Source organism: Zalophus californianus, chromosome X (assembly GCF_009762305.2).
Source record: "Zalophus californianus isolate mZalCal1 chromosome X, mZalCal1.pri.v2, whole genome shotgun sequence".
Lineage (NCBI taxonomy): Eukaryota > Metazoa > Chordata > Mammalia > Carnivora > Otariidae > Zalophus > Zalophus californianus.
In genome coordinates this window covers 37616571-37639667 of record NC_045612.1, presented here as the reverse complement: position 1 = coordinate 37639667, position 23097 = coordinate 37616571, and the positions used below count along the sequence as shown (strand labels likewise).

The following is a 23097-nucleotide window of genomic DNA, read 5'->3' as shown; positions in this document are numbered from 1 at the left end:
TAGGCGTTAGACTCCTGGTTTTGGCTAAGGTCACGATCTCATGGGTCTTGGGATTGTGGGATCAAACCTGCCGGCAGGTTCCATGCTCAGCGGAGAGTCTGCTCTAGGATTGTCTCCCTCTGCCCTTTGCCCTGTTCCCTCCCTCACGTGTGTGGCACATGGGCACGCTCTCTAAAATAAATAAATAAATCTTTAAAGAAAAAGATTAGGCCCACCCAGATAATCTCCCTTTTGCCATTTAATGTCATATAATCATTGGAGTGATTTCTCATCATATTGTTGAGTTCCACCCACCCTCAGAGGGGAGGGGATTATACAAAAGCCAGGATCATTGGGGGCCATATTCAGAATTTTGCCTACCACAGGCATTAGGTTTAAAAAGTGAACTAATTTAAAGAAAAATGCTGAGTAAATGTGACCAAAATTTCGAGGAGTGCCTGGAAACAGTGTGGGACCCAGTGGAGTAGTTCATTTTTAGGTTGCTTCCATATTCTATGATTCTGTAGTAAGGAAGTCATGGAATAGGCTGCTCTTCTGTCTGCTATGAGGAAAGCATATAAAGTCAGAAGCCAGTGTATTCCTCAAAAATGTCAAGGTCATGAAAGACAAGAAAAACTGAGGAACTGTTTCCAATTAAAAGAGACTAAAGAGGGATGCCTGGGTGGCTCAGTTGGTTAAGCGTCTGCCTTCAGCTCAGGTCATGATCCCAGGGTCCTGGGATCGAGTCCCACATTGGGCTCCCTGCTCAGTGGGGAGCCTGCTCCTCCCTCTGCTTTCCGCTCCCCCTGCTTGTGCTCTCTCTCTCTCTCTCTCTCTCTCTCTCTCTCTCTCTCTGTCAAATAAATAAATAAAATCTTTAAAAAGAGAGAGAGAGAGACTAAAGAGACATGATAACTAAACTCAGGGATTAAATCTATGTTTGAGTCCTATACCATATAAATTTGTTGTTGTCATTCTAAAAGATGTTATTGGGATATTGGTGAAATTTGAAAGAAGCCTCTTGTTTAGATAGTAGCGTTTTATCAATATTAACTTCCTGGTTTTGGTAACTGCACTATGACTTATGTAAGAGAATGCCCTTGTTTTGTTTTGTTTTGTTTTGTTTTGTTTTTTAGGAAATATACACTGAATTATTTAGGGATAAAGGGGCATAATGTTTACAGCTTATCCTCAAATGGTTCAGAAAAGAAATAATAGTGTATGTGCATATATAACTCAGAACAGAAAGAAAAGGATGAAGCAAATGTAAAATGTTAACATTTGGGAAATGTGAGTGAAGGGCATATGGACATTCTTCGTACTATACTTGTATGTTTTATATTAACAGCTTCACATGAGAATCACAACCCTGGCTGACACCTTGATTTCAGCCTGGTGGGTCCCTGATTCAGGCTTACTGTGCCTGGACTTCTAACCCATGAAAACTTGTGAGATAGTAAATGTGTGTGTGTGTGTGTGTGTGTGTGTGTGTGTGTGTGTGTGTGTTTAAAGTGAACCAAAAGATGTGTAAGAAACATTTGAAATGGAAGAAAGGAGAGAAAAATCACCACAATTTGATGCCTTACTGGATAGATGTGGTCCGAGAGAGAAGAGTTGGGGATGGTTCTAAAGTTAGGAGCCTGAAAGTTGGGATAATATGGACAGAAAGAGGCAAATCTAGAGGGAGAGCTGGTTGGGAGGAAAAAAAATAAGTTTTAGTTATGTTAAGTTTGAGTGAAGAGGGGGCCATGAATAGAAAGAGGAACCATCAGCAGAGAGGAGTTGGCTCAAGATTGAAGCTGGCTAGAGAGGTCAAGGCTGGAGCCAGATGTTGGGGAGTCATCACAATGATTTTGGAGATACTTGGAGCACCTACTAGAAAGGGAAGAAAGAGGCTGAGGGATGTTTCTGGGTCCACCACGGCACACCTAGGTGGTGATGAGCACTTGCTCTGAAATCAGACAGGTCTGGGTTTAAAATCCTGGTTTTGCTCATTTCTAGCTGTGTGACCTTAAACCGCTCCCTTAATGTCTCTGGACCTCAGTTTTTTTTAAGCTATGAAATGGTGATGCTCATCACACCTGCCTTGCTTCAAGGATTGGACGAGATCAGCTGTATAAAGCGCTTAGCCCATTGCTGAGCACACAGTTGGAGCTGAAGATATCGGAGCCGTGATTGTTATTGATTGCTATTTCCTTTCATGTGCTCGGCTGGATTAGGTCCCACGCAGTTCGGATTACCATGTTTTGCAGGCCAGAATGAGGCGAGGCTAACATGGCACGGTGTCTTTTGCTGATGGAGGGCAGGCCCACCACCTATCACTGAAAAGGGAGGACTTCTTTTCTCTTCTGCCAGCATGGGCAGCTTTAAGAGGAAGGCTCAAGGAAGTGAGAGTCAGAGCTGGGAGTGATGGAGCAAGGGCAGGCCCCCCAGACCTGCCTGGATCACCAGGAGTGATTCATTCCTCCTTAGCCTCCCCTGGGCCAGCCCAGGAAAGGGATATTTGGGGGAGGGGGATAGCATGATCGAGTGTGAAGGGTGGGCACGGTGTGCAGGGCGACGGTTTATATTTACAAAAGGTGTGTGGTGCCTAGGCTGCCTGGTGTCTGTCTAGGGGAAGAAGTGGGTTCTACAGGGATGTGCCGGCCAGGAAGTGAGGAGACTTGAGTTCCCCTGCTGGCATTCATTCTCCCTACAGAAGATGCAGCCCTGGGTGCTACACTTTTAGCTTAATTCTCCCCCACCCCCTCTCCTCGCTGCCCCGGTGGCACTAATCAATCTGTTGTCCTCTGCTGCTAGATGGAAATGCAATCAACGAGATCACAATGACCTTAAGATTTCCTGATTCATTCCTACCCCCTGCCACCTACAGGCAGCATTACTTTCTTTAATTTCTCAGTGCTTGGCTCATTTTCTCCGCTCACTTGGCTCTGCTCCATGCTCCAAGGACCTTTTTCCTATACCGGGGAGAGGGTTTGGTGAAATGGCAGGGCTCTGGGCTGCCTGGCGGTGGCAGATGGAGAATCCCTGGCCTTGAATGAAGGTGTACTCCCCAAAGAGGAAAGTTTTGGGGTTTTGATAAAAAGCAATCTCAGAAAAGGACATTTGGAAATGGTGTGTGTGTGTGTGAGAGAGAGAGAGAGAGAGAGAGAGAGATTGAGATTGAATGAGAGGTATCAGAATCCTGTAAATAAATGAGAAATCTTGAAAAACTGGTAGGAACAAATTGAAATCAGTATTTCATCCCAGTCAAAGGAGACAGAAAGAAACAACCTCCTGAGGCAAAGATAAGTATCAGGGATTTACCAATTTTCCAGAGGGCCCTTGTGCTTTGAGATCCTCAGTCGGAAGGAGCTTAAAGATACCGAGACTGATAGATCTGCCACTTAGGTGGACAGCTGGAGTTGGTGCAAACTGCCCGAAGGAGGACTTGTGATTTTTCCCCCATGGTGTTCCTCCTCCCCTCAGTTCCACCTGGTTAATGGCACTACCGCTCACCTGCTTGCTTCAGACAAGCCTCTAGTCATTATCCTGAGTTCCCCTCATTCCCTCACCTGTCACCTCCTGGCCATCAGCAAATCCTGTGGATCCACCTTCAAAATATATCCTGATTTTGCCGACTTCTCGCCACCTCCTCAGCTGCTACTTGGTGTAAGTCACCATCATCTCTGTCCTGGACCAAGGTAACATCCTCCTAGTTGGTCTCCTTGAGTCAACTTTTTGCTGCCAAGGTGGCCACGTATGGATGTTCAGGTTGTATACTATGCAAGGGCACCATAGTTATGGATGTGCCATTTTTGCCACAGACACATACCAACTTACATAAGAGAGTGTGCAGATGGGTGCACACATTCAGCTCTTCTTGGCTCCAAGTCTGAGAGCGGAGGAAGAGAGCCTGCTCCTACATAAACCTGTGTCGGTGCACAGGGTATTGTAGAGACTCTGGAGAACTCGAATTTTTAACTCGAGGAGGGGGCATCTTTCTGTAATGCACACAAAGACACTGTATCAGATAGTGGCAGCCCTGCCCCCAACGATCTCAACTCCACACAACGGTCAGCAGCAAAGATTGGAGTGTATTGATCCTTTGCCGGAAGCCTTTCATTTATTTCCCAGTGTTCTTAGGAGGAAGACAAGACTCCTTACCTGGCCCACAAATCTCCAACGATCTGGCCCCCACCTTCCTCTGCAGCCTTCTGTCCATACCACTCTCTCCCATGCCCTGCTCCCAACCTCAGCCACACTGACCTTCTGTCCCTGGAGCACCCAAGCGCATTCCTGTCTCTTTCACTGTACTTTTTTTTTTTTTTTTTCCTATCTGGAACCGCACCGCACCCCCTGCTAGAGCATTAGCTCTATTAAGCAGGGACTTCGTCTTGTTCACTACTGTATTTTCATCACTTAGCGCAGTGCCTGCCGTGTAATAGGCGGTCAGTAAATATTTGCTGACTGAATAAAGAGATGAACAGGGCAATGGGCAAGTTCGACCCACCCAAAGGGCTCTAGGATGAACCTCAGCTCAGCCCCATCTCTAGAGTGTGCTTTCGGATCCTCAGGTGATTTGAGATGCCAGAAAATGCAGACTGGTACACATCAGAAAGTTGCAACACCGGTTTGGCAAGGAGGAATGGTAGTGAGCCTAGCCAGCAGTTACTGAGATATCAGCATGGGATGGTCACTGCTCTCGGCACTTTATTCGGTTAATCTCCCCAGGAACCTTATGAGGTATAGCCTCGTATTATTCCCGTTCGACGATGAGCAAACCGAGACCCAGGAGTCAGTAACTTGGGTTTAAACTCAGGCAGTTTGACGAGAATCTCTCTGCCATACTGTGGAAGAGTGAGAATACTCATTTCCTCCTGGTTTCTTTTCGGCAATGCCCCGGGAGCGTTTACCCAGCGCACTCTCGTGGTCTTGAACCCAGCTGGGGGAAAGCAGGTAGGAGAGGGGCGCCTGCCATGTCGGGCCAGCAGCAGCAAGCGCGGATCTAGTTACCGGGCCCCACGGGGGGAAGGAGCCACTTCAGTGATTGACAATAGAAATTAAAAAGCTGAGAGATTTTGTACTTTCTTGATATTGAAATCTATAAAACCATCAAATCCTTGGCCAGCCTCACCGAACTAAAAGGGAGCTGCAGTCACAAAGCAAATTTAACACCTCTCCCCATTTTTCTGACATACAGCGGAGCGCTTCCACCGAGGTGAGAATGGCATTAGCTCGAAGCTCCACGGGGCCGAAACCTCAGCTGTTACAGGGCTAGATTGCGTGCGCCGCCTTCACGCCCGGAAGAGAAATTGACAGGGGCGGGGGGGAAGGCAACTGACTAGGTGGGCTTTGCCGCGCAGACCACAGGAACACTAAATCAAAACTAAAGCAGAAGAGGCAAAAGGCAGAGTAATCTTCGTCGTTAAGATGTCGGCTCGCTCACGGGCATAATGGAAATGTTGTGTTTTTTTTTGTTTAACCCGCATTTTGGATGCCCTTTAACAAAAGATGACTGTTTAAAAACACAATTTTGGAGTTAGTTTGCCCCTTCAGGCTCAGAGCCTGAAGCACAAATTTGTGGGCTATACTTGGGGCTTTCCCTACATTATCGTATCAGAATCCTAGGACCAAAGAAAGGACCTAACAGAGCATTTTGTTCAACCTACTTACTTTCTGTACAGAGAGACTGAGGCCACGAGAAGGGTGTCTTGCTTTTATTTTCACCAAGTCACCACTGTGTGTGTGTGTGTGTGTGTGTGTGTGTGTGTGTGTGTGTGTGTGTGTGGTAGATTTGCCTCAGGAGCTGTTAAGGGGAGAGACAGAATGACCTGCATTGTCAAGGGGAAAGGGTGAAGAAAAATGTTAGAATCGATATAGTGTTTGATAAATAGCCAGTCATTTGTCACATAAATATATACACATTGCAAACAACACCCCTCTCTGTGGCAGAAACAGAGGGGTTGTTCTCAACAGAGGGAGGGCCTCAGCTGAGGAGGCTAAATGAGGGTCATTCATCCCTCCAGCCCCTTTCTGCCATGGCCAAGATTGGTCCAATACCACCTAGGTTTTCTGTGGGCGCTCAACATTTTGCTCAGCAGAGACTTTCAAATGCTGCTTCGCTAGTGGCTGGTGGCATTTAACCTCTGTGGGAGAGATAGGGCCTTTTTCTTTCATCATGGAATCCATTATTTTTCTCTGAAGCACAGTGCAGAGGTTTTTACAAATTGCATGGCAAAAAATAGAAATGCAGCCAGTCCTCAGCATAGTGCCGTGGAGGAGTTTTGGGGCAACCTGCCCCTCAGGCCATGTGTGTCCAGAACATGCTCCTTTCGGAGCTGGATGCTAATCCTGTAGGAAGGGAGGCAGAAAGCAAGCCATCTCTTCCTCTCCTGCCTTACAGGGAGGTAGACTTGAAACGGAGCAGAGCTGGGAGCTCTGGAGAAAGCCAACCTAAGTGCAGCAGTAGACCACCCCCCCCCGCCCCCACGGGAGTCAGAGTGCTGCAGCTTGGCTTGACTCTGCTGTGAGACCCTGGATCTGTCACTTCCCCTCTTTGGAGCTCTGGTTTTTCATCCGCCTCTCCTGCCTCACAGGATAGCCAGAAGGTATAAACATGGAGAAAGCAGACACACATTTCTTTGGAGACAGTTAAAACTCCATATGAATGCAAAGTATTATTGTTGGTGTCTGTCTGCTCTTTGCCTCAGGTGGTTGGACCATCTTGGTGTATGACTTGGAATTTGAATTGGTAAAGAAGACTCAGGGAGAGGTCCAAGGTGCCAGGAATTACAGAGGAGAGAGGGTAGGAAGTCAGGAAGGATAGGAACAGACCCCTCAGGAAATCACAGCCTCACCCCTTTCTTAATCTCTCTGCCTGTGTGTCTTGCAGCAGCTTAATGGACCTCGCTGAGCCTGTTTTCTCATCGCTAAAGCGGGGTGGTTGTGAAGATATAAACGAAATAAGAAATGGAAAGCCCTGATGCTGGCGACACTAGTATGAAGTAGACTTTTGGGCATCATTATTACTGTTAGTGATGCTACTTGCTTCTGGGCATTGAGGAGAATCAGGGTTCCTTAATGCCAGGGCATGGCTAGTCCTTGGTAAAATATATATATTTTTGAGCCTCATCCCCAAGGAATTCTGATTCCATGAGTTTGGAATGGAGCCTAAGAATATGTATTTGACAAGGACTCCAAGGGATTCTGATGTGGGGCCAGATTTGGGAACCAGTCGTCTCGAGCAGTGTTTTTTCAAGCTGCCAATTATTACCTACTGCTCGGGAAATCAATTTAGTGGGTCGTGACCTGCATTCAAAAAACAGAAAAGGAACGAAATAGGAAAAAACAGTGTGCGCTGCACACAGTAAGGATAAGTATTGCTTCATGAAATGTTGGCTGTATACTTTCATATATATTTCAGTAATGTATGCTGTATGCATGGCAAATGTATTTCTTACTGTAAGTCATGGTGAAAAAATGTTTGAAATACAACAGAGAACGCTGTCTTCCATTTGGAGACACGGATATCCAGAGAAATAATCTCTCAGGTCCCAGCCCAGACGAGAAGACGTGAACAGCAAGAGAACAGAGTAGGAGCCATTTCTCTTCTCTCCCCATCTATCCTCTGCTATGCTTGGGTCGACAGAGTTGGTTTGTTCTCTAATTAGAATGAGTTTTAATACCGTGTAATGGGCCTGGCCTGAGATGAAGGGCAAGTGAGGGTATTGCCACAGGTATCAGGCTGAGTGCATTGACCCCATTAGACAGAAAGTGTATCTGGGTTTATTGGGGTGTTCAGTTGCTCTTGGTTAGGGAGCGCCTTGTAAACACACTTTGTTCTTCTTCTTCTCCCAGGCTTTCTTCTTGAGGATTTTATTTATTTATTTGAGAGGGAGGGCAGGGGCGGAGGCAGAGAGTTACAAGCAGACTCCCTGCTGGGTGTGGAGCCCTACATGGATCTCGATCTCACGACCCTGAAATCATGACCTGAGCTGAAACCAAGAGTCAGACGCTCACCCGACTGAGCCATCCAGGTGCCCCTCCTTGTCCCAGACTTTGGTATTCATTTGCACTTTTGAAACGCTTTTGTTGCCTTTGTGAAATCACATAATAAACGTAAAACTGCTTCACTGCACATCAACCCACATCAGTGTCTTTTGACTCTCCACTTGGTATGTGGAGGATATTAGCACTCCTAAACCTTCCTGGGCCTCATCCCCAAGAAACTCGGATTCCATGGGTTTGGAATGGAGTCTAGGAATGTGTATTTAACAAGGACTCCAAGGGATTCTAATGTGGGGACGGATTTGGGAACCAAGGGTCTCAAGCACTGTTTCTCAAGCTGCCAATTATTACCCACTGCTCGGGAAATCAATTTAGTGGGTAGTGACCTGCATTTCAAAAACAAAAGGAATGGCTGTGCTCCGTCCCATGGGGATGAAGTCACCTCGTCAGAACCCCCCCCCATCTCCTTTATGTTTCCCCCATGGTGCTTATCACAACCTAACACACCATATTGTAAATAATAAACATAACGAAAAAAATAACCCCATATGTCCAGATCCTTTTTTAGAAAGAACTGGAAATCAGATTTTATGTGAAGTCTTCCAAATTTGAAATGTGGCTAGATCTTCTGATTTTTCTGGAGAGCCCAGGAATCCAAACATTTATGTAAAACCTTCGGCATTGTAAATGTATTGGTCACCAGATCAAAAAGAAAAAAAAAATTCAACACTATTTAAGCCAAAGAAAATACGTCTGTGGCCCAGATTTGGTCCGCAGATCACCAGTTTCGGGCCTCTGTCATACATGTGCAGACCGTGGGGCCATGTGAAGTCTTGAAAATGGATGTTTTCTATTGACGAAGTGCAGCCTCGGGTCAGGTTCTTGCCCCAAAGTCACATGCTAGCTTGTAGCGGAACTGGACCTTGAACCGGGCTCCCTCGCCTCCTCGTGCTCTCTCACAGCTGCCCGGCTACCTGCGAGGCTGCCTCTCTTCTGCTGAGGGCAGAGCTCCTCTGCCCCGTGCGGAGGCCAGCATTCAGTTCCGTCCCCGTGCCTCACAAAGAACCTAACAGAGTCATCACCACCCATCTGATAAGCCCCAGGCATTTCTCACCACAGAGTGAATGAATTTACCTGCCTGCCCCATCTCAGCTGTGGATATTGCCTCTTGGTGTTCTTTTATTGCTTTTGCCCCCGTGATAGAATCAAGACGAGGTCTTTATAGGAGTGTTATTAGCATCGCTCCCAGCCAGGGGGTGCCCTCGGGTAGAATCGGTGTGAGCTGGTGCAAAGAATCTGGGGCTCAGAGTCCAGAAGGCAGGGCTCAGCGGGCCCTGAGACAACTTATTTAACCTCCCTGGCCCTCCATTTTCTTCACTGTAAAACTGAGAGAAATAGGATTTGCCTTTCTCATCTCCCAGGGCTGCTGTGGGGTAAAACCAAGATAGTACATATGAGCGCCCTTTGAAAAGAGAACATTTTACAGCAGTGAGGGTGTAGTATCTTCACGAAATCACCAAGGTCATTACTGAGCACCTACTACGTGCGAGCGAACGTACCATTTATTCAGGGCACACCAAGGGGATGAAGGCCTAGCTACCTTCCATGAGTTACAGGGTAAGCGAGCCAAAGGGACATAGTTGAGTGGAAAGAGAGCCAGCAATGCGAAGCTGGGGATGACCCGGCTTGAACGAAATGTGCAGACTGTAGAGTGAGAGAGAATATGGTAGAAAAGGCTGATCATAGAATGACCTGCATGGAGGGGAGGGTTCAAGCAGTGGCCAGCAGACGATCAGTTCTCCAGCTTCTCCACGAGGCGGGAAGACAGAATCAAAACATGCCTTTCATGGAAACAAAGCCGAGTCCAAGGGGGACAGCGGGCATGGGTGATGACATGATGGGAGGGCCTAGTACAATAAAATGGCCCTGACAACAGTCCCCGCCTCAGAGGCCTGTTCTGAGCAGGCAAGATGGTGATATGTTTTATTTTTTTATTTATTTTGAAGATTTTATTTATTTATTTGAGAGAGACAGAGAGCATGAGCAAGGGGGAGGGAGAAGCAGGCTCCCCGCCGAGCAGGGATCCCAAAGTGGGGCTCGATCCCAGGACCCTGGGACCATGACCTGAGCCGAAGGCAGCCGCTTAACCGACTGAGCCACCCAGGCACCCCAGGTGGTGATATGTTTTCATATGGTGAGTACTAAAGACGTCTTAGCTGTCATTATCATCATCATCTGTTTCCATCTTATAGTGAAGTCAGGGTGCTTGGGAGCCTGCCTGAGAGTAGTTGCGTTACCTTGGGCAAGTCAGATCATCCCCCTGTTTCTCAGTTTTCTGGTCTTCCATGTGGGCTTAGGACTAGTGCCAACCGAAGAGGGCTGCCTTGGGGATTAAATGAATAAATCCAAGTCAAGCGCTTATCCCAATGCCTGGCACAGGGTAAGCCCATGCTAGATGTCAGACGCTCCAGCTCCTAGGGCCAGGTAATCGCCGACGTAATATGGCCGCATGACAAAAACTTGAGAAACGTAAGATCATGAAGGTACCCCCAAATCTTACTGCTAAGACACCAGTCCTTGTTACTACTTTGAGATCCAGGTCTTAAATTGGAAACTTCTGTCGAGGAAACCAAGACTGAAGAAAATGGCAGGGATTTGGGATGCAATGATCACAGCATGAAACATTTACTGAGCGCCTCCTCTGTGTTGGCCAATGCTCCGGGGGCGGAGGTTCAACAGCACCAACGGGACAGGCAGGATCCCCGCATTTAAGCAACGTATAGGCCCACAGAGGGAGATAGGAGAGCAAAATAAAAGTATAAAATACTATGTTATATGACGTGAAGTACTATGGGAAAAAATCCTTAAGATAGGGTGAAAAGGGCGGCGCCTGGGTGGCTCAGTTGCTTAAGTGTCTGCCTTCAGGTCAGGTCATGATCCCAGGGTCCTGGGACCAAGCCCTGTGTCGGGCTCCCCGCTCAGCGGGGAGTTGGCTTCTCCCTCTCCCTCTGCCCCTCCCCCCACCCATGCTTGGTCTCTCTCAAATAAATAAAAAATCTTTAGAAAAATATATGGGATGATAAGGGAGTTCTGAAATGGGGAGGGGTGGCAAGGGAGGGAAGTGTGCAAAGCCTACAGGTGATCTTTGTGTCTACCCCCAAAAGAGGTGAGGGAGCAGGCCATGCGGGTCTATCAGGGAAGAGCCATCCAGGCAGAGAGAACGGCAAGAGCAAAATCCCTGCGTCAGGAGCATGCTTGGCCTTTCAGAAACAGCTGGGAAGCCCTGTGACAGGAGTGGAGTGAACAAGGGGAAGGGTAATAAGATAGGAGGTCAGAGAGGTCGCAGGGGCGGCTGGTTGAGGGCCTTGTAGGCCTTCGTGATGACTGCCCATTACAGGGAGTGAGATGGAAAGGCATGGGGGGGATCTTGTCCAGGGAGGGGCATGCGTGATCGGACTTCCGTCAGCCATTCAGCCCTCCCATAAGCAGTGGGTTTTGCCTGCATAGGCCTTGGATGATACTAAACAAGAGGTGGCAGGCCCAGCCGTCCCTGCAGAGTTGTCCTTACCACTCTGTAGACGGCAGAGAGAAGGCTCTTTGGTCCAGAGGGGGATATGGAGTGGAGGTGATGGCGCAGAGAATAGGAGAAAGCAATGCAATCTCTTAGAGCGGAAAGGGACCCAGTTCGTGTGATTCTGCCGTTGGGCATCTGTTCACCCAGCCTTGACTCACCTGCACCGCCCCACCTGCCCGTTCAGCCTCTTGCAGGACCCTGTCAAGGTCAGAAAGCTTTCTGACCGGTTTACTGACAGTCTGCCTTCTTGCCACCACTAGGTGGCAGTAGTCCGAGTTCTGTCGCCTGAGCATCCCAGAATCTGTGCACACTTTCCATAGGAGAACACTTTTGAGATGTGAAGGCAGTTGGGGATCCGATACATTTCCTGACGTTTCTCTTTTTCGGGCCCTGTATCTCTGGTCCTTTCAAGAGCCACTCCTGTTCTTGGATGGTTTCCAGTCCCTTCGTCACTCTCGTGACCCTCCTCTGGAGGTGGTCCCTTTTCTCAGTGACCCTCTTGAAATGTGGTACCTGGAATTGAACAGGAGGCTTTGGGAGGGAACAGCAGAGACTGCGGGGCAACATTAATATTCAGGGATCTAGAAACTCTATTTGGATGAATACAACCTAAACTCGTGCTCTGTTTTTAACCGCTAAATAATTAAGCTACGTAAACTAACTGTTGGCTCGAATTACGCTGTGGGTAACCCAAACCCCTCGATCTTTTTGGAATTGTTTGTTTTTATGTGAGCTGCTGCCAAGCCACACTTCCCCTACTCTGGCTTCACAAGAAGGACTTTCAGAATTTTATTTGAGGATTTTCACTTTATCTGACACATTTTACCTTTCTTGTTTTTTTTTCATTTTAGCTCGGTATTCCAGCCCATCTGAGCTTGTTTTGAATCTCAGCTTTGTTCTTCAACATATTTGATATTCCTGCCAGCTTTGGGCCATCTTCAGACGTGGTAAGTGTATTTTCTGTGTCATCGAAGTTATTAACAAGCGTGGATAAGCCCCGCGGCCTTTTGAGACTTTTCTGTAGGTTGTCACCTATGCTTTGGGTAAAATTCTTTCATCAATTGCCCATCCATCTGATTCGTGTTATAATCTGGTGAATACGTTGCTGTCTTGTCTTAGTCCATTCATGAGAAAGTTCTAAGAGATGATTTCAGATGCACTGATGAATCCAAGATAGGTTGTGGTTATGAAAGGCAGGGTGGATAAAGGATGATCTTAAGATGACACCCTTTGGTTTGTAAAATGGAAACTGTTATGTTTTTTTTTTCCCCAACTATGAAAGTAGTATTGGCTTGTTGTACAGGTCCACAGCAGTGTAAGTCCCTCTGTAATTCTTTGTGCCAACACCCTACCAGATAACTGTGGTTAACAATTTTGTGCCGATTTGTAAAAATGAAGGAAACAGAGATCTGTGATTTAAATGGGATCATACTGTACAGAATGTTTCATGACCTGCTCTTTTCACTTACGATCTTTTGGAAACATCTTTCCCTGTCAGAACATATAGTTTGACTTCATCCTTTTTAATGACTACCTAGTGTTCTTTTCTGGGGGGTGTTTCCTAATTTACCTCTTCAATCCCATATAGATGGACGTTTGCATCATTGGCAAATTTTTTGCTGTCATAAGCCATGTTGCCTGGGGAACTTTCTTAGCTGTCTTGAGATGTTGTGTTGGGTGCTGGTTTCTGGGCCTCTGGATTCCCTCTCCTTTTCGGATCTTGTTGTCAGTGTTCTAAATTCCAAGGGCTACTTTCTACTAAAGAGAGAAGAACTAGAGAGGGGGCTGCCAACTTCCTGCTGATCATGGTTTGTGTTTGAAAATCTATACCTGGTCCTCCCTTGGAGTGGAGTTAAACCTGTTGGAGCTCTCGGGGGCCTTTGCAGGACAGAGGCACCCCAAGATCAAACCCTGAGTGACAGACAAGCTTGATGGGAGGCTCTGCCCCTGGCTGGCACAGGTGAGTTGGTTAAGAGCCAAAAGGGGAAGGAGAACTGCCTTGCCATTGAGTCATTATTCCCCATCACACATAAGCTCTGGCTAGTAGGGCCACTTACTGAGCCTCAGTAGGCCCTCCTGTCTCATCTTCACATCTTTCCTCCTCCATGGGGGTCTCCCTCCCTGTACACATGCACCTCCTAGAACAAGGCAGGAGCTGCCTCCTCTGAACTTCTAGAACACATTAAGAGCTTGGGCTAGAGAGTCAAACCTGCGTTTGAACCTGCCTACCTCTGTGATCGTGGATATGTCACTTATCCTTGCTGGGCCTAGTTACCCTCACCTATAGAATGAAAATATTCTTATATAAGAGATTTCAGAGCACCAAACCCAGTGCCTGGCCAGTAGGAACCACTTCCTGTTAGCTGCTGTCATCATCATCATCACCATTATGGGTGATCATACTACCTACTCCACAGAGTTGTGGAGATGAAGTGAGAACATACGTAAGCCATCCAACGCCATGTTCAGCATAAATTGAGTGCTAAATAACTGAGGGCAGTTATCGAATATATTTATACCAAGTACCCCTTGGATACTTACCTCATTATGTCTTATGTTACTTCTATTTGTGTTCATGTCTTGATCTCTTCCTCTAATTTGTAAGTTCCCTCGAGAGCAGAGTTCTCTCTTTCTCTCTCTCTCTTCCTGTCTCTTCCCCTCCACCCAGGAAGCATAAAAAACCCAGTGCTGGGAATTAGGAGGCTCTTGAACATTTAGATGAGTCAATGTTGCCCTCACTTTTCCTAAGCCCCTTGATCATGGTATTGTTTTCTAGTTTGAAAGCATCACTCCCATTAACTGATCAACGGGACCTTTTCCCTAGGGCAAGCCATGTCATGCCTGTTCCAACCACTGAACCAGTGATCACAGAATTAGCAATGTACAGTATCTTAGCTTTGGAAAGGTCTCCAGAAAACAGTGGCCTGGGGTGTGCATTCATCTGAGCAGACTGGGCATGCATACCACTCCCAGGCTTCTGCTGTCTACACGGAAAAGGATATTAGGCACGAGCCTAGTTCAGGCCACCACCAAGTCCCCTTTAGACTACCACAATGTAGTCTTCTAAGTCATTTCCTTACTTTCACCCATGCCGTCCACACAGCAACAAGAGAAGTCTCTAGAAAGTAGTACGATGAGATCACATCATTCCTCTCCTCAAGACCCTTCGGTAGCTCCTGTCTCGTATAGCGTCAAGTCCAGTCTCCTTCCCACGGTCTGCAAGGCCCTGCATAATCTGGCCCCTGCATATCTCCAAACTCGTCTCGTTGCACTTTTCCCCTTGCCCCCTCTGTACCGCCCACACTGGTCTTCGGTGTGAGAACACGCCAAACTCATTCTTGCTTCGGTGCCTTTGTTCTCATTCTGTGCGCCACCAGGAATTGGATCCCACCCATGCCCCAGCTTCCCCGTGCTTGTCCTTCAGGTTTCCACTTAGATGATACCATCTCAGAATGGGATCATTCATCTGGGCCTTCCCTGCAAGCCCTATCTCAAGTAGCTTCCCATTGGTTCACGTGCCATGCCCCCTTGTTAATCTCAAACTCATTGGTTCTCGGCCCTCACTTCACCTTAAGAATCACCAAGAGAACGTTAAAAAAATGGCCAGGCCCCTTCTAGACCAAAGAAATTAGAATCTCTGGGGACAAGGCCCAGGTTATCTGTATTTTTAAATGTTCCCCTGGTTAATTTTAATGTGTGGGCAAGGTTGGCAGGCTCCATTCTAATCTATGGGCTTGTTTATTTTCTTCTTAGTACTTATCACCAGATGTAATTCTTTTCATTCATTCATTTAATAAGTATTTATTGAGCTCCTACCATGTGCCTGGCTCTACTCGAAACGCAGGGATTAAAATCGTGAACACAAAAAGCACAAATTCTAACCCTTTATGAAACTTTCATTCTAGTGGGGAAGGCAAACGATAAGTAAGATCAGCAAGTATACATAGTTATACAGCCATATATGTATGTGTATATATATGAAATATATATATATATATGAAACTGTATGTGTACATATATATTATTATTATTATTATGGACTGAATGTTTGTGTCTCCCCTCCCAAATTCATACGTTGCAACCCTAACCTCCAAGGTGATAATTTTTGAAGATGGGGACTTTGAGAGATGACTAGGGTTAAATGAGCTCACGAGGGTAAGACCCTGGTCTGATGAGATTAGTGCCCTTATGAGAAGAGAGACCGGAGAGCTTATTCTTTCCCCCATTCCACCTCCCTGCCGCATACACACACACACACACACACACACAAGAAGAGGTCATGTGAGCATACAGCAAGATGGCAGCCACCTACAAGGCAAGAGAAGAGACCTTAGAATGAAATCTACCTTGCAGGCACCTTGACCTTGGACTTCCTGACCTCCAGAACTGTGAGAAATAAATTTCTGTCGTTCAAGCCACTCAGTCTATGGTATTTTGTTATGGCAGCCTGAACAGACTAAGATATATGGTATGTTAGATTATGATAAGTGCTAAGGAGAAAAAATAAAGCATAAAATGGAGATAAGATTTTTGGGGGGGAGGGGAGGGAGAAAAGGTTTTGATAGAGTGGCCTGGAAGGTGAATCTGGAGTAAAGATTTGAAAGAAGTGAGAGATTCAGATCTGCAGCTAGCTGAATATAGACCATTCAAGGCACAGAAGAGGAAGTGCAAAGGCCCTGGGGCTGGATTATACCCGGTGTATTTAAGGTACAGTGAGGGGACCAGGATGGCTGGAGAGTTGAGAACAAGGGGCGGAGTGGTAGGAGATACATTCAGAGAAGTAATAGAGGGGAGCAGATAATGTGGAGCCTTAAATGTTATTGTAAGAGCTTTGGCTTTTACTCTGAATAAGAAGGGTTATCACTGAGGAATTTCTAGCAGAGAGTAGCATAATCTGACTGAGATTTTAAGAGGTTCACTCTACCTGCCATAGGGAACTCAAGGGGCAAAAGGGTGGCAGTAGCAAAACCAGCGAGGCGTTTACTGTAATGTTCTAGGTGAGAGACGATGGTGGCTTGGAGAAGGATGGTAGAAATGGCAGAACCCAAGAGAAACGGTCCAAATCTGGATGTATTTTGGGAGTTAGGATACACAGCATTTGCTGACAGACCGTGTGTTGGGCACAAGACACAGTGCACAGTCAAGGAGGACTGAGCATCCAGAAGAGTGGAGTTGCCATTACAATGAGATGGGTAGGACAGTGGGAAGAATCGGTTTCAGGAGGAAATGTCAAGGGCTTAGTTTTGAACTTGGTAAGTTTTAAGTGCCCATTAGACTTTCAGCTGGAGATGTCAAGTAGAGAGGTAGATGTACAATCCTGGAGTTCATAGGAGAGGTCTGGCCTGGAGATAGAACTTCAGAAGCCTTGAGATTGGATGAAATCCCCTAGACGGTAAAGCTCAGGTAGAAAAGAGCAGAAGCCCAGGGACTGAGACCTAAAGCACTCCAAAGATTAGAGGTTGAGTTACAGAGCAACAAGCAAAGGGGATGGAGCAGAAGCAGCCAGAGCAGAAGGAAGAAAACCAATAGAAAGGGGTTTCCTGGGAGCCAAGAGAAGAAAAGTGATTTAGGGAAGAGCGAGTGGCCACTTAATGTCAGGCACTGCCAAGGAGCTCGAGTAAGATGAGAATGGAGAGCTAACCATTGGCTTTTGTAATGTAGGTCCCTGGGTGATCTTGGTCGGAACAGTGACGAGAGTGAGTGCAAGAGGGAAAAGGAGAGAGTATGGAGACAATGGGTATGAAAAATTGCCCCGATGTTTTAGTCCTAAGAGGAGGACAGAAATGGGGCAGAAGCAGTATCTGAGGGGAGACTCACCTTGAGAGAGGGTTTTGTTAATTTGGGGGATGGGAGAAATCTTATTTTAATGAGGATGAGCCCCACTCCAGAATTAGAAGGTCAGCGGCTTGAGGGCAGGGACTTGGCCTGGGGCATCCCCATCACCTCCCACAGTGCACAGAGTAGGCACTCAGCAAATACCGTCGAGTAAGTGCACGATCAAATGATTGCAGACGTCCATGAGAGTAAATATCAAAGAGTTGAGTGGCAGGGCAAAATGACAGGTGAATGGAGTAGCTCCCTGGCTTCAGTCCCGTCATTCCCGCCCCACTCCTGGCCCACCGAGCTCCCCCGCCAGGGCCAGACAGCTGGGGCTAACTCGTAGTCTCCCGTATATACAGCTCAGGCCAAGGAACAGCAAAACCAGAGTCCACAGAGAGGAAGCCCCTGCCCGTGCAGTGCCTGGCGGCCTTGGCACCTGGCCCACCCCAGTTGCTGCGTGGCACAAGCCCCACAGTGGCAGGTGATGGGTTGGCCCGGTGGGGCTTCCCCATGGGGCCTGTAACTCCACTGTTGCCGGGAAGATGGCACGGCCCAGCTCTGAGCGAGCTTTCGGATGAAGGAATTGACAGGAAGGGCGAGGAATGAGTGCTTCCTTCTCCACCACGCTTTATGCCCAGCCACAGCTCGGTGTAGGGTCGTGGCCGGTGGCAGGTGCTTGTCCTGGACTCGGAAGAAGACCCAAGGAATCCCCCGTAGTGAATTGGCGGCAACCTCAGACAGAACTTTTCCATCTCCTCACCTGGCCCCCAGAGACCCCACCATTGTGTTAGGTGTTATGAGTCCAAAAAATTGACTTCCACCATCGTTGACCTCATACCTGATCTGGGCCACATCCTGTGTGTTTTCTCAAAGTTGTGACTGTAGTACTAAATATTACAGTTACTCCTCCTCCTAACTGCAGCTAACACATACCAAGTGCCTCCTCTGGGCCAGGCCCTGAGCTAAGCACTTTGCATACTGTGTCAGTTGTAGTCCTCATTGCAGCCCAAGGAGGTGACTACTACTCTCGTCTTCAGTGAACAAGAGAGATTCAAGCTATGCAGGGGAAGAGTTGAGACTGAAGCCCGGTTCTGTCTGACTGCAGAATCACATTCTACATGGGTCTCTGTGACAGCATCCGGGTGCTGTCTTAGAAATGTAAGACAGATAGTCTCATCCTGTGGCTTCCTGTCACACTGAGAATTTAACCCAACTGTCTTCCTAGGCCATCAAGGCCTGGCAGAATCCAGCCTTTGTCTGCCTCTTCAGCCTTGTTTCATTCTCCTCTCCCCCGCCTGCCCCTGTGAAACCTGTGGAGAAGGCTCTGGAACCGTAGCAACGTTCTGTTCTTGGTACATCTGGTAGTCTGACCTGGGTGCTTACTCCTGCTTCCAGGGAGATTTCCCTTGGAAAATGCCTCCCACCATCTAAACGACCATCCCAGAAGCCCTGTATCAAAAGGTGGAACCTTGTGATTGTCAGCATGCCCATTGTTCAAGAGATACTTGTTGGGTTAACTTGGTACTGCCTCTCTTGCTTGTACTCTGAGATCGTAGAAGGTTGACAGCACCCCAGACCCTGTCCGGCACTGAGAAGCATGTGATGTTCAGAGGTGGACTGAGGCCCCAAATCTCGGCATTTGGGGGAGACAGCACCGTATGTCTAGGGGAGTACGGGAAGAGCACCAGCCTAGGACACGTATGAATGACATCTTCGTCAAGCTCTCTCACTTGCTAGCTGGGAGACCTTAGGTAAATCCTTCCAATTCTCTATGCCTCGATTTCCTTATCAGTCAATGAAAGTAATAGTAATAGTAATAATAGTAATAGTAACAGTAATAATCTCTGCCCCTGACTCACATATGTAAAGTAACAGGTTTTCTTGGGGCCATGCCCTAGTCTGTTCCTGCTCCTATAACAGAATTCCATAGACGGGGTGGCTTAGAAACGACAGAAATGTATGTTTTGCCATTTTGGGGGCTGGGAAGGTCCAAGATCAAAGTGCTGGCAGATTCAGCGTCGGATGAAGTCCCTCATCATCTTCTCACTATAATGTCGCGTGGCAGAAGGGGGCAGAGAAACTCTGTGGGGTGTCTCTTATAAGGGCACTGACCCCACTCCTGAGGGCTCCAGCCTCATGAGCTGATCACCTCCCAAAAGTGTCACATCCAAATGCCATCACACTGGGGATTAGGTTTCGACGTAGCAATTTGGGGTGGATACAAATATTCTGTCTATAGCAGGAAGGTTGGGTAGTATTTTTTCAAGTGAAAAAATACTGCTACCGTTTTGTCCAAGTGTTACACCATTTTTCCTCCCACTGGGCTATGTGTTACTTGGGTTCCTTTGCTTGTTATTGTTTAGTTTTGTGGTAGCAGACCCTCACCCTACCTCCATTGTCCTACCTTCCCCCTCCTCGAAGGTATGAGGTTCCCACATACGTGATATTCCGTGAAACATAACCTTCCCATGTCCAGAAAGGAGTGTGGGTGCTTGGTGGTCGGGTCCCTTTGTGTCTCCACAAATACTGAGCACCTCGCCTGTGTTCAGCCCTGTTCTAGTCAGCTGGTGATCCTGCAGCACACACACATAAAACCCCCAGCCTCCACAATCTTGCTTCTGCAGTATTTTTGCCCTAATGCACAGTCTTAATCTCACCATGCACTAGCAGCAGACAAACTCTGATTGAAGGAAACGACCACATAATTGGCCTGGAGTTGTCAAGTTGTCAACGTTATGGAAGACAAAGACCAAGGAATTGTCGCAGATTAGAGGAAGCTAAGGAGACATGGCAACAAATCTAAATCTGAGCTCCTGGGTTGGATCCTGGCATAGCAGATGGACCCTAGTGAGAAAACAGAGGACATTTGAATAAGGTCTGCAGATGAGTTAATAGTGTTGTCTCACTCTTCACTTCCTGGCTTCAATACTTTTGCCATTATTTTTTTGAAAGGTTCTTTTTATTTATTTTGAGAGAGAGAGAGAGCGCGCGCAGGAGGAGGGACAGAGGGAGAGGGAGAAGGAGAGAGAATCCTCAAGCAGACTCTGTGCTAAGCAGGGAGCTTGACACAGGGCTTGATCCCACAACCCTGAGATCATGACCTGAGCCAAAATCAGGAGTCAGACGCTCCACCAACTGAGCCACCCAGGCACCCCAATACTTTTCCCATTATTATGTTAAGTTGTTAATATGAGGGGAAGTTGGGCAAAGGGGATACAGCGACTCTGTGTTGGGTTTACAATTTTCCTGTAAGGTCTAAAAGTGTTTCAGGCAGTTTGAAAGCAAGATGGCAGGGAACGGAAATGATAAATGCCAAAAGGGTACAGGCAGGACATTGACAGTGCCTGCTACATTTCCTGAATCTCAGTGTCCTCATCTGTCCATTAGACCCAATAATTATGTATCATTATTTATTCTCCCTATTAAAGAATTTGCAGGGGAACCCTGCTTTTGAAGTATTAGAGAGATGCAAGCTCTAAGCATTCAGTTTTGTGATAGAAGCTACCAAAGAAATAAAACGATCATCACTTGATCCTCCAGAAGAAAAATGGTTTAATAGAATTATTTCAAAATAAAAAGTTAAAAATATCCCTGCCTTCCTGGGTCTTAACCTTTTGGGAGGGAGAGAGGGCGGGAGAGAGGGAAAGAGGGAGGGATAATAAATAAAACAATCGGTTAATTGTATTGTATTCTATGGAGAGAAAGAAAGCAGAAAAAGCCAGATAGGGAGGAGGAGAGGGGCGGCTTTAAAATGGTCATTGGAAGAAAAGACTTTAAAGAAGAGAGGGAGCAAGAGCTCCAAGGAGCACATGAGTCAGAGGGAGTGGCCAGTGCAAAGGCCCCGAGGCCTGACTGGTTAAAGGAACAGTAGAAAACCCAGTGGAGCTAGGGCAGAGTGAGCAAGGTCAGTGTGCCTCCTTCTGGGATCTTAAGGATAACAGAAAGGAAGTGGCCCACAAGGGCAAGGGTCAGGGGTGTTAAACAGTAGACACCAAATAGAGGTTTCCAGCAGAGTCACAGAGGACAGAAACCTGAAGGGAAGGGAAGAGCAAGGAAGTGCAATCGTTGCGGTCTAGAATACCTGTCCAATTTCTGGTAAAAAACCAAATCATTAGTAAGCCCCATCATAAGGCTCTGAGTCTCCCGTGCTTCGCTCCTCTCCAATCACTGAACTCTAATTAATGCCGAGTGTGTGGCAGTAACACCACAGCCTGAGACATCTTTACGATGTCGCCTTAATGAGAAGAAGCGTCATTGGGAGCAGAGAGCGGTGGGCTGATTTTTCTTGGACTAATAAGTGGGACTGATGAAAAACCCAGAACCTCGTTCTGGTTTGGTGTATGTTTATTTTCCAGCGTCCCCGAGTCATTCTGTTAGTGTCATCTGGGTGTTCGGGGCCTGGGAACATATGCACTGAGCAGAATGCAGGCAGCCATGGCGCACGGGAAGCAGCCCCCTAGTCTGATGGGTGGCCTGCAGAAGACAGGCCAAGTACCGGAGGGGTTCCCCAGAGGCTCCTCAGCTCGCAGCCACGGCCCAGGATGCTTCCTCTTCCAACTGTGCAGAAGCAGAAATGCACACAGGGGAGAACAGCCTGGCTGCCCGGGGAGGCTTGTAGACAGCACTGGTGTTCGGGGACCATTTCAAGCCATCCGGAGGTCCACACACGTGTGTTGGCCCTGTCCTTCCAGTGTTACAAAGACTGGACAAGAAGACATAGTGGATAGTATCCTACGAAATGTAAGACATCGCATTTGTGCAAGGTGTTATTACTCTTGTTGTCGTTGTGTTCCGGGGGCGGGGGGCAGGGGATAAAGAAAGTAGACCTACAGCCATAGCGTTTGTTCTCTGGTTCCCTGCTTGTCTAGTGTTATAGAGGGACCGTCACCTTCCTTTTAGAAACAACACTTACCATTTAGAGCCCTTAGGATGTGCCAGGCACTCGGGTACATGCCTTGTGCGCATTAGCTCTTTCAGTCCTCACAACAACCCCACGGAGTAAGTACAGTTGTTCCGTTTAAAAGTTGGCTAAGGGAGGCTCAGAGATGTTAACTGATGCAAGGTTGCACAGCAAGTGTTGAGAGCCACTTCTGTGCAGGAGACCCACAATGGGATTCTGGATCCTTCTCGCTGCACTCAAGTGCCTTTTAAATTCAAGACGCACACGCCCCAGTGTGGCAGATTTGGGTTTCCAAGAGGGAGGGCATCAACTTCATTCTTCAGGCTCCACACACAAGGATGGCTGGAGGAGGAGAACCTCAAACAAGTGGACCACTCCAGATTGGAGTGATGCTGGGCAGGAGTGGGCACTCAATTGTTTGAAGAGGTGCTATGGCAGTATCTGGCTTCCCAGCTTGAAAGACTGGGCCGGGGACAAGAGTGACAGACCAACACTGAATTCCAGGAATACCCAGGGTAGCAATCACCAGCTTCACCCTGTCTTTGTGCCAGGGAGGAAACTAGAGATCCAGAGCAGTGCTGAGATGCGCCCAAGGTCACACAGCTCATTAGAGCTGGTGGCTGCAGTGGGACCGTGATCTTTGGCTCCCAGTTGGGAGCTTCCCCCACCCCCCACTCCACCCCCACCAGCCCCCCAGATTCCATGGGCAACGCTCAGAGAGGAGCCATCTCCTTGGGAGTGGAGCCATTGTCTGGACAGTGGCCCTCCGTGTGGCCCCGGGCCCTGCAGCTCCAGCCTCGCTCTGCACCCTTTAGAAGTGCCAATTCTCAGGTCC

At 47.6% G+C, this 23097-nt stretch overlaps 1 protein-coding gene across 2 annotated transcripts in view; it reads left to right on the top strand.

Annotated features, from left to right (window-relative positions):
• Nucleotides 1-23097, top strand: part of PAK3 (p21 (RAC1) activated kinase 3) — a 248120-nt gene that overhangs the window by 31401 nt on the left and 193622 nt on the right. For both annotated transcript variants that reach the window (XM_035725555.1, XM_035725554.1), the window contains exon 2: nucleotides 12394-12489. The gene's annotated coding sequence lies outside the window, so the exon portion shown is untranslated. The remainder of the gene's footprint in view (nucleotides 1-12393; nucleotides 12490-23097) is intronic.